The following is a 7,519-nucleotide window of genomic DNA, read 5'->3' as shown; positions in this document are numbered from 1 at the left end:
CTATTTTTTTTTTTTTTTTAAATCTCTCTTTAAACTCCTAGCTTTTTGTTTTAATTCCTTCGATCTTTCTGTTTTCTCTTCTATCTCGTTTTTCTTCCCTGTTAGCTTTCTCTTTCACCTTTTTCTCTTTTATTCTGTATTTATTTACCTGACCATAATATGAAATTAAAAATTGTTTAATGACAATTTATTTAATGACAGCTGCTTTAAGTAGTAAAGTACAATGTTTTCTTTTCATAAAAAATTATTCTATCACTTTTTTGAAATATATATTTTTTACTTATTTCTTGTTGATTTCTTTCAATATATTAATGGGTTTTGGAGGGAAAAATATTTTAAAAATCCCTCTTTAAAGATATTTCTATTAAAATAAAATGGTAAGCTATAAGATTTCTCTAATTCTGCACCTTCAAAGTCTGGCTATTATTTAAGCTTTGATTTTTTAAATTGTTGTTGACTGAAGAGAAAATGACTTATGAGGCAGCTTTTACCTTTTACTTTGGAAATGAAATTTTTTTAATGACATTCCATGACACCTGTGTACCCTAGTGTGTCTTTCTACAGTTAGATTTATTTTGAGCTTTGTAGTTTCAATATTCTATAGACTATAAATGGGAAACACAAATTACCTAAAGGTAGTTTTTCTCTCTGTTTGAGATAATGCCTTGTTTTCTAGTTTGGGTCTTTCAGCCTGGGACATCTAAGAGTTAACAAAATTAGTTTTATGTTCATATGAAGATGTGAATACAGAACATAAAATTTGACAGAATTTGGCTTTAAAAGGTTTTGATTAAAATTGATTAAAATTTTAGAACCTAAGAATGTAGTGCTGATTTAATCAAATACTAAATAAAACCTAATTTTTAGAGATCATGCTTATTAAAGTCCATCAGAGGCTCAACAGATGGGTCTTTTAGACTTTACTGTGTGTTTTTCTATCTGCTTCTCTTGAAGCAGGGAAATTTTTATTTTCAAATTGGTATTATTAGAACTTGCTTTGTGCTTTCTTCAGTGAAATTTTCTTAAGTCCATCATTTCTTAAGATTCGTTTCTCTGCCACTCAGTAGTATTTAGTTACCATTCTAGGAAAGACCACATATTGAAAAGGGAATTCTGGTTCTCATGAGGTTTTGCTCAAAGAATGTTTTATTCTCCAAAGAACTTGCAGTTGAAAATGGTCAAGTGTATATTCTTTTCCAATACCAATTATATAATAATAATGATTGCTAGCATTAGATAGGATTTTAGAAAGCGTGCTTTGTTATGCTTTGTGGTGAAGATAATGTTTCTTGATAATATTTTTTGCTTCCAATTCTCTCTTACTTTTGTCTTAGGAGGACATGTTTCTGATTTTGTAGAGAAATTTAAACTAATGGACTGATAAATATTATATTCTGAATTTTTAATAAAAATTATTGATTCCCGTTTTTTAGTCAGAATAGGTGTAGTATTAGTATGGGAGCATTGTGTTTTGCTAACTTAAAAACCATTTCTTTTTCTTTTAGTGGTCCTTAAGATTTAATATTATTAAATATTAGAGTATGTGTCCTTGTGTATTTAAATATTCATTATTTGGGATTGGCTTTCTAAATTGATTGTATGGACCTAAAGCTTCTTTGTTAAGCTTTTAAAAACTTACTCCTACATATGTTAGTAAATTTTGAAAATTCAAATCTCATTTTTGATCTGGGAAAAAACAAAATTTTGTGTGTGTATGTATGTGACAGAGAAAAAGAGAGAGAATGTGTATTCACATGTTAAGACTATATTCAGATTTTAAGGTAGCATTTCCTGAAAAATAAATTATTATTAAAGCAAAGTAAGGGAGGGTAACATTTCATAATATGAGATTAACAGTGGGATTATTGAATGCTGACATCCATGGAAGAAGAGTAGGCAAGCAAAGTGATAGAGAACTAAGAGATACTAGTTGTCATTAATATGATCAAGGAAAAGCTGCAGATGGTGTTGATAGTAAAAGCTAACCAGACCAAATGTCATAACCTAATTATAGCCTTAGAATATGGGAAAGGGATGGGAGAGGGGAGGCAAGGCGGTTGATGGGGGGAGGGAGGGTGATTGGTGGGGTCACCTATATGGTTTATCTTACAAGGGTACAAATGAATCTTTCTAAAAGCAGAGTATGAATGTCTTAACTTAATGACTAAGAGAATGACATGAGGGTTATGTTAACCAGTTTGATGAGAGTATTTCAAAATGTATATGAAAACAGCACACTGTACCCCATGATTGCATTAATGTACATAGTTATGCTATAAGAAATTAAAAAAAATTAAAAGGAACATTCCCTTGCTCAAACAAACAAACAAAAAAAGCTAACCAGACCAAATTCAGTTCAGCTCAGCAGTTCTGCCTTGATCTTGACAAATGGTAACTAAGTGCGCGATATGATGAAAAGGTGACCCGTGGGAGCAAAAGTATGTGATGTGGACTGTTGGTTCTGATGCTTTCTTATATTTACTTATAGTAATGGCTTAACATATATTTAAATAAAAAACTTTAAATTTAAAAAACTCACTTGAGTTCATAGATTTTCAGAAAGTGTAAGCATTATGTATTACTTCTTCAAAAGTAAACCTGTTTTAAATTGCTAATTTCATTAAAAAAGCCCTTTTGACTAAATGAAGGTATTTATTTTTTATATTTTTGTTTTTTCTACTATTTTTTAAACTTATTAAAAGAGGCCTTAATTGTTTTTATTGTTATTTATAGCCTCAGTCAACATTTTCCATTGCAGATCAGCAAGGCTTATTTGCCAATTTATCGATGTAAACATTTGCATATCCTTTTTATATGTTTCTTTAAAGCTTTGCCTTGGGAATTTTTATTTATGTGCATTTTCATTTGTGATAGTCATGTTGAATGAGTAAAGAAGTGAGGGATGAGTTTTTGCAGGTTCAAAGAAAGATAAGATGATTATGAAACAAAAAAGAATGACATTTAATCCAAATACACATTCGGTTTAGCACTGTGTGAGATGTAGTACACCAAGGCAGAAATTAAGGCAGTTCTTTGTCATCTCATTGTTATTTTTGGTTAAAGATATTTTACAACCAACACTGACTCCACTTTAGTAAAACATTAACATTTGTCAATTATAAAATTTTCTGAACTTTCTTTGAATATTCTAATATTTTTAGTCTCTTGTCTAATATTTTTAGACTCTTGGTTGTAGAGTCATCAGGACTTCTAAAGTTGTACTTGGTTTATAATGGGTGATCAGTAAATGTTCATCTAAACACCATCTGCTAAGCCAACATAGTATTAAAGGACTTTTCTTTTTTTTTTCTCTTCAAAGTTTTAATTCACTAACTTCAGGTCAAATTTTCACAACTGTGTTCTGGTCAATTTATTATCCTTGCTTGGCTTCCCAAAATAGTAGTACCAAAAGATTTGTAGGTCAGGGAGAAAAGACCACTTTAAGAAGCACTGCATTTACTTATCTTCCATAAGGCAACAGCGTTGAGCATCTGACTGTTCAACAAAACAAAGCTTTAATAGCATCCAGGAGGGCAAACAGGCAAACCACACTGTAGACACTCTTCGATTTGTCAAAATCAAACCAGAGAAAACCTACTCCACAGATATAAAAGGCTGTTATTCATCTTTTCTTTTTCTGTTGTCGCAACATTTTTCTTCTTTTAATTATCATAGCATGTAGTTTCTCAAGTCCTTCCTTTAGTCCATCTCCTATGATTGCACAGGTTGGCTGCAAATGCCAAGAAGTTGATGAACTCAGTTCACCCATTGCTAACAATTTCTCAATTTCTGAGAGAGACAACGAGTTCTCAAGTTTTGTTTTTTAGCAACTATAGGTACAGGGACTCCCTGATTTTCTGATATCCTAGTTATTTTATGAAGTTCAGTTTTGGCTTCTTCCATCCTTTTGACATCAACAGAGTCCACAACAAACACAATGCCATCTGTGCATCTGGTGTGTGACTTCCACAGTGGCCTTAATTTCTCCTGATCACCTACATCCCAGAAGTGAAAAGCGACTGTTTTAGAATTTCCTAAGGTTACCTTAATTTTCTTAGTGTTAAATCCTTTGGTTGGTACAGTATTTACAGATTCATTGAACTGCAGCCTGTATAAAACAGTTGTCTTTCCAACACAGTCCAAACCCAGAATAACAATGTGGAAGGACTGAAATGAAGGCAAACTGGACAGGATAAAAGTCTGGTCTGATAGTCCATTCCCCATTTCCAGCTGCAATAAGTGTCCCAAACTGAAATGCTTTCTTCTTATTGCTTTAGAACTTCTCTTCCTAGATGATCAGCTGTAAGACTTCTGGCAAACTGTCCTTGCCTCGTCCAGACTTAATGTCTCTCAGCCACTTGAGAGCCGAGCTGACACCTGTCCATGGGCACCAGCGAGACCTGAGAGGAAGGGGATCACAAGACACCTCTGCCAGGGGCACTGTGAGCCAGGCCAGGACTTTTATTTCTAGGGCAACAAACTCTTTATGTGAATTATGTCTAAGGCAAAGAAATGAGTCCTTTTATCCTATAATTTTTAAAAATTTATAGGGTTCTATAATAACCCTATAAAGAATTATACAATTGATTGAATAAAAAATTTTTGTTCTTTTTTTTTTTGAGACAAAGTCTCAAGATGTCACCCTGGGTAGTGTGTGATGCTATCATAGCTCACAGCAACTTCTAACTCCTGGGCTCAAAGGATCCTCTTGCCTCAGTTTTTCTATTTTGGTAGAGATGGGGGTCTTGCTTTTTGCTCAGGCTGGTCTCGAGCCCGTGAGCTCAGGCAGTTTACCCACCTTGGCCTCCAGAGTGTTAGGATTATAGGCATGAGCCACTGTGTTTGGCCCCTACACTTGTTCTTTTTGTTATTTGATAAAATATGTTACTAAAAATTAGAAGCAGTATTTTACCTTTTTTGGCACTTTGTTTTCAACTCAACAGTTTTGTTTATTTACCTGATTGATAGATTCTGTTTCTCTTCTAGAATTGCTTGTATGTTAGAAGGCTATTCAGAGAACTTATGGTTTGGGGAATAAAATTTAAATATAAGCACAATCCAGTACTTTCAACAAATCCAAACATTTTCACTACATGAATAAAGAGTGGAAGTTTCATTTATGAAATGAAAATATTTTATTTGATAATTAGTTAATTCAATTTCAGGATGTTGGGGTACACATGTTTTGTTTACATACTTTGCTTTCGTATAGACTGAGTCAAAGTTATACATCTAAGTGTGGTCTTCACCCAGCAATGTACACTGTAGCCAATAGGTTAGTATCCTACTCCCTCTCCCCCCAGCTTGAATTTCATTGAGATTTACTTAAATATGTGCGCTTAAGTGTTGATTGATTAGTTCTGCTTCGGTATTGAATACATGTTTGTTTTTGCATTCCTGTGATGTTTCATTTAGAAGAATGGTTTCCAGTCAGTTTGCTTCCGGTTGTCCAAAAAGATACTAGATTGTCATTTTTTTTTTTTTAATGGCTGAGGAGTACTCTATACTGTACATATCCCACATTTTTTTAATTGATTCATGTATTGGTGGACACTTGGATTGTATCTACCTCTTTGGAATTGTGAATTCTGCTGCTATAAACATTAGAATGCAGGTGTCTTTTTTATAAAATGACTTTATTTCCTTTGGGTATATACCCAGCAGTGGGATTGCTGGATCAGATGGTAGATCTACTTTAAGTTCTTTGAGGTATCTCTGTACAATTTTCCACAAAGGCTATGCTAGAAATGCTTTATTTAAACAAAAAAACTGTCAACTCAAAACAAGTGACAGTTTTCTGGTCACTAGCTGGTTCATAAATGTAAGTATTAAATATAAACTAAATGTCTGTTGGCTATGTTTTGAGACTATTAGTCAAATATCTTTGTAAAATGATGTGAAAGTCGTAATATCGGCTAGGTGAGGTGGCTCATGCCTGTAATCCCAGCACTCTGGGAGGCCTGAGATGGGTTCATTGCTTGAGCTCTCAAGTTGGAGACCAGCCTGAGCCAGAGTAAGACCCAGTCTCTGAAAATAGATGGGTGTTGTGGTGGGTGACTATAGTCTCAGCTACTTAGGAGGCTGAGGCAAGAGAAATCACTTAAGCTCAAGAGTTAGAGGATGCTGTGAGCTATGACACTATGAAACTCTATCAAGGGTGACAAAGTGAGACTCTATCTCAAGAAAAAAAAGAAAATTATAATATTGCTAATTATAAATGTAATAGTAATTTTTAGAACAGTCTGAGCAATAAGCGAGATCCCGTCTCTACTAAAAATATAAAAACTAAGGTAAGAGAATCCCTTGAGCCCCCAAATTGGAGGTTGTTATGACCTGGGATGCCATGGCACTCAGGGCAACAGCTTGAGACTCTGTCTCAAAAATGAGACTCTGTCTCAAAAACAAAGAATTATAGTATGTTGAAATTTTAGCTCATATTTTAGACAAAATTGAACCCTATACTTGAAAGAGAATTATGGTTAAACTAATAATTTAATTGTATCTTTATGTTAAGCTCATTCCAAGTGGGCAAATTGTCTGGCTTTCTGCACTCATAGTTCTGTAAACTTTTATATCTTTAATGTTGATGGGGATTTAGCGTCAGTCAGCATGGAATAACAGAAAGAACTATATTTTAGAGACAGATTGATCTAGGTTTCTCTGTGACCTTTGGTGATATTATTCCTCTGAATCTGCTCATTTATAAAATGGTGCTAATAATTTCCATTGTGCAGAGTTTTTGGTGAGCATTAAAGTGTGTGTGTGTGTGCACATATCAAATAGCAGGGGATGGATAAAGCATACCATGCACAAACAAAAAGAACTAGAGTGGATATACTGTTATCAGACAAAATAGACTTTAGAATAAAGCTGTTACTAGAGATAAAAAGGGACATTTCAATGTTAAAAGGGTCAATTCACCAGGAAGATCTAACAATTACCAACATATATACACCTAACAACAGAGCTCTAAAACATGAGAAGCAAAACTTGATGTAATTAAAGGGAGAAATAGTAATATTTGTAAGTAACAAATAGTATTTGGAGACTTTAATATCCCACTTTCATCAATAGGTAGAACTAAAAAAAAATAACAAATAAATAGAAGACTCAACAATATTATAAACAAACTAGAGTTTACAGATAGCTATACATTGTCATATCCATCAGCTGGAGAACACACATTCTTCTCAAGTGCAGATGGCTATGAGACAGTCTTGTGGATAAATTATAAAACAAGTCTTGTGGATAAATCATAAAACAAGCCTCAATAAAATGAAAAGGATTGAAATCATACACAGTAGCTTCTCTGACCACAATAGAATTACATTAGAAATTAATAACGGAATGTGACAGGGGAAAATTCACAAATACTGTACATGACGATTAGCATATTCCTAAATACCAGTGGGTCCAAAAGAAATCACAGGAGGCTCGGCGCCTGTAACTCAGTGGCTAGGGTGCCAGCCACGTACACTGGAGCTGGTGGGTTTGAATCTAACCTGGGCCTGCCAAACAA

General features: G+C 33.8%; 1 protein-coding gene and 1 pseudogene across 2 annotated transcripts in view; one reads left to right on the top strand and one right to left on the bottom strand.

The window, feature by feature from the left end:
* CCDC171 (coiled-coil domain containing 171) overlaps window positions 1-7,519 on the top strand; it is a 402,279-nt gene that overhangs the window by 104,517 nt on the left and 290,243 nt on the right. The window lies entirely within an intron of this gene.
* On the bottom strand, window positions 3,623-4,284 carry LOC100963353 (annotated as a pseudogene).

The sequence above is a fragment of the Otolemur garnettii genome, unplaced genomic scaffold, assembly GCF_000181295.1.
Source record: "Otolemur garnettii isolate 467f Iridium unplaced genomic scaffold, OtoGar3 scaffold00006, whole genome shotgun sequence".
Taxonomy (NCBI): domain Eukaryota; kingdom Metazoa; phylum Chordata; class Mammalia; order Primates; family Galagidae; genus Otolemur; species Otolemur garnettii.
This window is presented reverse-complemented; position numbering and strand designations above follow the sequence as displayed.